The 7208-nt window shown below is 37.7% G+C and overlaps 1 non-coding gene across 1 annotated transcript; it reads left to right on the forward strand.

The window, feature by feature from the left end:
- Window positions 1–207: 207 nt before the first annotated feature.
- On the forward strand, window positions 208–315 carry LOC125922195 (U6 spliceosomal RNA). Its single transcript, XR_007457631.1, has one exon. It is a non-coding gene; the product is annotated as a U6 spliceosomal RNA (small nuclear RNA).
- Window positions 316–7208: the final 6893 nt, after the last annotated feature.

Genomic DNA, 7208 nt, shown 5'->3' on the forward strand with positions numbered 1-7208 from the left:
ATCCGCAAGCTGGAGAGAAGAACACTATTTTTTTTAATTAGAGTTGTCATGCAGATTAAATGAGGTAAGTCAAGCACAGCATTCTGCAGGATGTGGGGACCAGGGATGATCGTGCACTGTTTGTGGGTGTGAAGTCTGGCGAGAACCAGCTCAGAGAGAAAACTGGCGGCACTTAACTGGATTAAGTAATAAAAGCACACATACGGAGTGCTCGATTCAGCAGTACATATACTAAAATTGGAACAATACAGAGAAGACTAGCATGGCCCGTGCACAAGGAGGGGACACACACACACACACACACACACACACACACACACTAACTTAGTGATTCCATTCCTAGGAATAGAGCCCAGAGAGATGCTTACCCAGCACCAAAGGACAAGTGTCTTCAGTTAAGTAGGGATGGAAACTAACATTAATGGAGTTTCTACCATGTGCCAGACACTCTGCATAGGTTGTTTCATTCAATCCTCAAGGCATCCTTAACAAAATTATTTTATCTGTCTAACAATTGGGAGAAATCATTCTCAGTGAGGTTCCATAACCTGGCGAGGACACTGTGCTAATAATGGGCAAAGTTGGGATTCAAACTCAGGTGTAAGTTTCACTCCATTCCAGTATCTCATGCAGAGTCTGAAAAGGTTAATGATATCTCTTTTGTTTCCCCCATAGATTATTGTACGGATGAGTTCATATACTCTATCATGTGATTTTCCAACTTTGCCTCCCTGTCATCTTTTCTTCTATTTTTACATATTATCTCTCTTTCATCCCATCATCCCCCCCATTCTTTATAATCTATGCTTTTTTTCTCATTTCACTGAAGATCTTCAACGTTATATATATATATATATATATATATCCCTCAGATTAAAGGATAAGAAAAATTCAGTTGTACCAAATAATAGTTACAAATTAAAGAGATTGGAACATCAGCTACTATTTAAAACAGAACAGATCAACTGCCTTTTCAGATGTCAGCCAGGTCAAACAATTCGTTTCCTTCTTTTTTAAAGTGGACTCAGCTGAATAAAGTGTTCTGGTTTTTAATGAGAGGGCTTTAGGACAAGGTCCAAGTTCACCAATTCCTGTTCTATCCATACATTTTCTCACTAACTTTCTTGAAGAATAAACTGTGTCTCTTTAACTTTCAAAATTGAATTTAAATTTTTGCGGGTTAAATAATTCCCACTCTCAGGTAAAGGACATCTGTCATATAGCCACATGTTTTACTGATGGATTGGTCAGTCTATATTGAGTTCCTAGGTGACATTAACTTTCCAAACATTAATTTATCATATATGATCTGGTGATGATTTAGTGTTGCAAGAGTCCTGTGACTGCTTACAAACACACATACACACAAACAAACACCCCGTATTTGGGCATAACTAGTTGCATAAAGATGAATTTGACATTTCATAACTTGCAGGTTATGATACAAGGGAGCACAGAAAGTGGTTCACAATGAGTTTCATTATGAAAGAATAATGCTCTGGCCAAAATAAAAGAGGGATGGATTAATAACAAATGCTCTTCATCTGTATTTGGTGCTAGGCTCTGTGAATTATTTATGTTTCTGGGCAAGGCCTGGGAAGTATTTCAATGAGGCCTAATTTGTCAAGGTTACTTCTACTTTACCATATTTTTCCTAACTATATCTTTCTGGATAGTACCACACATAAATATTTTCATTGTGTTGTGCATTTATTTGCAATATTGATGGCACTGTAAAATGTGGGATATTAGCACCTCTTTAACCAATGTCAGGCAAGAATTAAGATCGGAAACACCAGTGTCTTCCTTTTAGAAATATGGAGGTTAACTTTGATTATTATTCAGCTTTTGTGGCTGATGAGCCAGCTATAAGTCATACTGTGGAAAATTTATTGTCTAGAAATCATGCTACTGAATATTTTATCTTACTGGAAATGTGCTATAAAGGGGCTGCATCTTTAATCAAGTACATGGCGATGTTGCAATCTCTTGGTTGCACTGTCACATTAAAAAGTCGAGGTTAAGCAAAACTAAAGGCCCGGCTTTTGGGGCGAGCAGTGGTTGTGGATGTGTAGGTAGACACTATGCCTCTGGGAAGTTGTTTGATTTTGCCTTTTATTTCAAATCTCTAAATACGTTGAAAAGGAAGATTTTGACTCATTGTAATGTTCAGGTCCCAGCTACAACAGGTCGAGAAGCATGAGTTGTACAATAGTTGGGAAGGAAATAAAGAGGGGAATCAAATATTGTCTACTCGGGTGTTTTCAATTTCTATCTCTGATGTACGTTCAAAATCTCCCAGAAAATCTGAGGAAGTTTCCTGTTCATGGAGGAATGACTTTTAACGGCAGAGATGAAGCTCGCAATTTGTATGTGGAGGTGCTCGTGCGTGCACTTGTTCTAAACACCTGCTTGCAAGAGGGTGCCTCATCCCCTCCCCTCTGCCACCCCACACGTGGATGCTTGTGGGCTTTTGTTGTCATGTTGGGTTTTGTTTTGTTTAGATATTGAAAAGAGGAAATGATTGCTTGTTGTTGGCTCTGACTCTCAGTTCAAATCTTGTGATTATTGGACACACTGTCCTGTTGCTTTTATTCCTTTTCAGTGACTAGAAAACATAAGAAAGGGATTCTAAAGGAGGTTTCAGAATAATGGCCGGATCTGAAAAGAATCTAGCTGGGAAAAGACCCATAGGGGGGTTAAAAATACCACTGAAATATTATCAAACCAGCATCAAGCTCGTCTTGACCTTGTTTAGTTACTTTTAGTGTCCATCTTTCTGTTCTTTTATAATTTTTCCCCAAAGCTTAATTCCCCTTTACAAACCTTTTTTTCCTGTGTCCCTCATAAACAGGGAGCCTAACTGCTTGTTACACAAGATTTAAAGCCACTCCGCTGAGCCTTACAGTTAGATCATTCCGAATAATTGATATGTAAACCAGTGCTGTTCAATAGAACCTTTTTGGTGATGGAAATATTCTTTACTGTGCTGTCTGATGCAGTAACCGCTAACCATGTGTTGCAGCTAGGCACTTGACATGTGGTCAGAGTGCCTATGAAACTCATTTTTAATTTAAATTTGGAGACTCGTATATGCTTACTGGCTACCAGGTTGAAACAGTGCAGTTATATACATATATGCAGTAGCTGACACTCGTTTCTCGAGCAAGTTCAACGATATTCATTTCAAAATATTTTCCTACTTAAGACGCCATGTCTTATTGAGTAATCTCAACACGGTACATTTGTGTTTGTTGGTGTTGGGAGAAGTGGGTAGTAGAAGCGGAGATAGAGACAATTACATTTTTATGTTTATTTGTATTATAATCAGAAAAAGTTCAAGCTCTTTTATAGGAAATATATTTTACTATTAACAATTTGGGGATTTATTTTAAAGGAAGCCAGGTGCTGTGCTACTTTAGAACTAAGAGGACTTAAAATAACGTTCTACTTATCCAGCAGACAGTGTTCCGTTAACTTCGCTTATAAGAAGGGAAGCTAAGAAGTCAGAAATAATGAAATAGGCTTCTCAGTGGCCTCTGGAAAGTACTGTGTGGTGCAGATGTTGCCGACAACTTTAATTTCCTATGTTCTTTTACACATGTGCACCTCGCTCAGTCTCACTAGACTACACCTTTCCTGTTACAAAAAGTGGAGTTTTCCATCCTGCTCTTTGACTTGATTGTCTTTCTCTTTGCTTCTTTCTCTGTCTGCTGAAATCTCATCTACCTTTGAAAGTCAAGCCCATGCTCTTTGTATTTGGACCCTGGGCTTCTGCTTCTTAAACACTCTGCCTGGGAGTTCTTTCTCTGCAGCTAACAACCTAATAAAACATGAATGGACCCAAAAGGGAGGAGGCTGTACAGGTTTAAAGTCCACTAGAAAGTTTACTGCTGCTCAAAAACTGCTTTCCAATTAGAAGCATTATTTTCCTTGACAGACAGGAGTTAGAAAGTATAATGCACATGGAGACACTAGGATGATCAGGTTTCACAGAGTCCCTGACTCTTCTCATCTTTTTCCACTCCTGTTTCTAGTATTTACAGTTTATCAATTGGCCTCCTCTTTTGGAGTATGATAATGTGTTTTCTTCTCTTATTCACAAAAACATTTGACTGTCTGATCTTCATTGGTCTCACTATCTGGTTTCAAATATCTAGATAGAAAGCATTTTCCATAACAAATTTATATTCTTCCATTTGTTCTCTACTGCTTTCAAGGGGACCAGCTTGCAGCATTTTTCCCCATTAATACTGTACTTACGTTATAAGAGTTAGCCAACATTCTCTAGTTTCCTTAAATTTTGATCTCTTGTCCTCAGTTGCTCTAGATTTGAGAGCATTTAATCTGCACTCAAAAGACAAGCAGTGATAGTTTAACCAACTGTTTTGCTGTTATGGAGCAAGGACTGCCATCTGCTCTGCTCAGGATCTTGGAATTTTCACTCTTCTCCCACTTGACCAGACTCAGTCAGGTCTGTCACTTGCAACAACTCATCCCTGAAAGTGTATGTATGAATTAGGATTATTTGGATTTCTGGTGACAACATCTCAGATGGACTCAGTTTAAGGAAAAGATGAGATTTATTCAAAATATACTGGACTGTTTTATAGAGCTATAATGTTACAGGAGGAAGCATCACAAAGCAGTTAGGCTGCATTAACAAATGAATCCCTGGACTTAACTGCCTTTAGAAATCTCTCTGCCATTGTGGTGTCATTCTTAATTACTGCCTAGATGTATTCTCCACTGTGGGAAATATAGCCAACAACCACCCACCTTGGAAGGACTCTGGTTTGTCTAACATGGGTCCGCCCATCTCTAGATCATTCAGCTGTAGCCAAGAAGGCAGGGTCATGTCTGATAATATGCTATCTTCATAGCAATTATAGGCCTGTTGGAGGTGGGGCAGGGACATATTTTCCAAAATACCAGGGTTACTAGGTGGTAAATGTCCCCCTTTTAATTAAATTCATATTTATTTATTTTGAGAGAAAGAGAAAGGCAGAGAGGGAGGGAGAGAGAGAATCCCAAGCAGGCTCCATGGTGTCAGTACAGAGCCTGATATGGGGCTCCATCCCATGAACCATGAGATCATGACCTGAGCCAAAATCAAGATTCAGATGCTTAACTGACTGAGCCACTTAGGTGCCCCCCAACATGCCCTTTTTAGCTCATTTTTTACTCCCTTTTCCCACCCCTACTGACTTCCAAGTCCAGCTCAAAATACCACTATAACCACAATATTAACCCTTTAATAATGCTTCCTAGATGTGTGAGAGGGATATACTTTAAACTGATTTAAGTTAAAATCCCAGACAGAGCATTTACTTACTGCTACTTACTACTCTGTGACCTTGACCTCATTTTCCTCACCAGTGACAATGAAGGGATGGAAAGTAAATTGGGACTAGACTGTAGAACTTTAAAACTCATCTAGCTAAGGAAAGTTTGTATAATTTTTTGAACAAGAAGTGCCAAGTAGTATATTAGGAATTGTAATTTGGCAGCTGGTGTAGATCAGGAAATTTATAGCCATAGTCAGTGGTTGTGAAGATGATCAGGGCACTGCTTTAGTACAGGAAGATATAATCAGATAAGAGTGAAGACCCAGGGGATATAGGAAGTCATTCAGTCTTGACAATAGGCTGATGGTTAGCTGGTTGCCTTTTGGCCTTATTTCTTAGCATTCATATGCTCTTTCTCCCTCCACGTACTATACTGAATTTCTGCTTTTTGTTCACCAAACCAGTTTTTAGTCTTAACTTCAGAGATTTTGCAAGATTTTCTGTTTATCTAGTGACTTAGGCTTACTCTTTGAATCTTAAACTAGAATCTTTAGTGAGTGAGACAAAGCTGAAAAAAATTGTGAATAGAAAAAAGGAAATATCTTTTTTTTAGACTTGTATTTTTTAGGAAAAAAAGGAAATGTCTTAAACAACAGATTATTAGAAAACTAGAAGAGAAAAATAAAATCCAATCCAGTGAATATTTCTTTTATTATCTACTGTTTTCAAGATTGTTTTAGACAAAACAAATGTAAGATTTCTGGATTTGGAAACTGAAATCAAGTGAGATACAGATTAAGGAATTAGGCTAGTTGTTCTTACTTTGTTTAGATGGCAGTACATCTGACATTCAGGATGCTTACTGGGCAATAGGCAAAATAATAAAATATTGCTATCCTAAACTTAAAGGAAACAAATCAGATACCATCTTGCGTTAGATTTTAGCATAATGTCTAACATCTGCCAAAGACTTAGAAATAATTATAGGGGAAAATCTTTACACCGGGGACATGCTATTTCATTAGCTTAATATTGTTCTCTGAATTAAGAGAAGAACTTGAGTATTTGATTTTAGTGATTGCACTTTCTAAAAAAAACTTTTAATCCCACTATAGTTAACATACAATGTTGTATTAGTTTCAGGACTACACATTTTGACCAAGCTCATTAAGAGCATGATCTAAGAACTAGAGAATTAGGGGTCAGACTTTGAGGATGCCCTCCAGGGGGCAGTGGTGTAAACTTCATCACCATGTGTATTCCTTGCACCCTGCCTTCTGCCATCAGTTATGTGGAGTTAAGGGTAAATAGCCCAGCATCACACACAAAAGAAGATAGTGGGTTCTCAACTCTGGCTACTTCTTAGAATCACTTGGGAAGCTTTAAAACAAATGTAGATGACAGATCCCACCCTAAACCAATTCAATTAGAATCTCTAGGGTCACATATGGGCATGGCTATTTTTAAAATGCTCCCTGGTTGATCCTAATGTGCAGCTTATGTTGAGAATCACTGATGGAAGAGATGAAAAAAAAAACACAAATCTTCTAGTCTAGCAATCAAGAGTCTTGAATTATTATTCGGACAGGCAGTACAATACAACTATTTTATATAGCTATTTCCTTAGTTGTAAATGAAGAAATGAGACTAGAAGATCTTATGGATTTTTCTAGCTCTACAAGTCTTTAGATGTACTCCTGAAAATTTGTATATTAATAAGATGTTACGTAAATAGACTCAGTATAGTTAAACAAATTCTACAATGAATCCTCCAGTAATGCAAATCTGTATGATGCATATAGTAATGTAATATAGTTTGTATATAATTCAGTAGAGATCCCATTCAGAAATCAAACCATTCAGTGTTTCCCTCCTAGAGATACTTCAACAAATGAAAAAGAAAGATTTCACCCAGCAGAC

The sequence above is a fragment of the Panthera uncia genome, chromosome C2 (assembly GCF_023721935.1).
Source record: "Panthera uncia isolate 11264 chromosome C2, Puncia_PCG_1.0, whole genome shotgun sequence".
Classification (NCBI taxonomy): domain Eukaryota; kingdom Metazoa; phylum Chordata; class Mammalia; order Carnivora; family Felidae; genus Panthera; species Panthera uncia.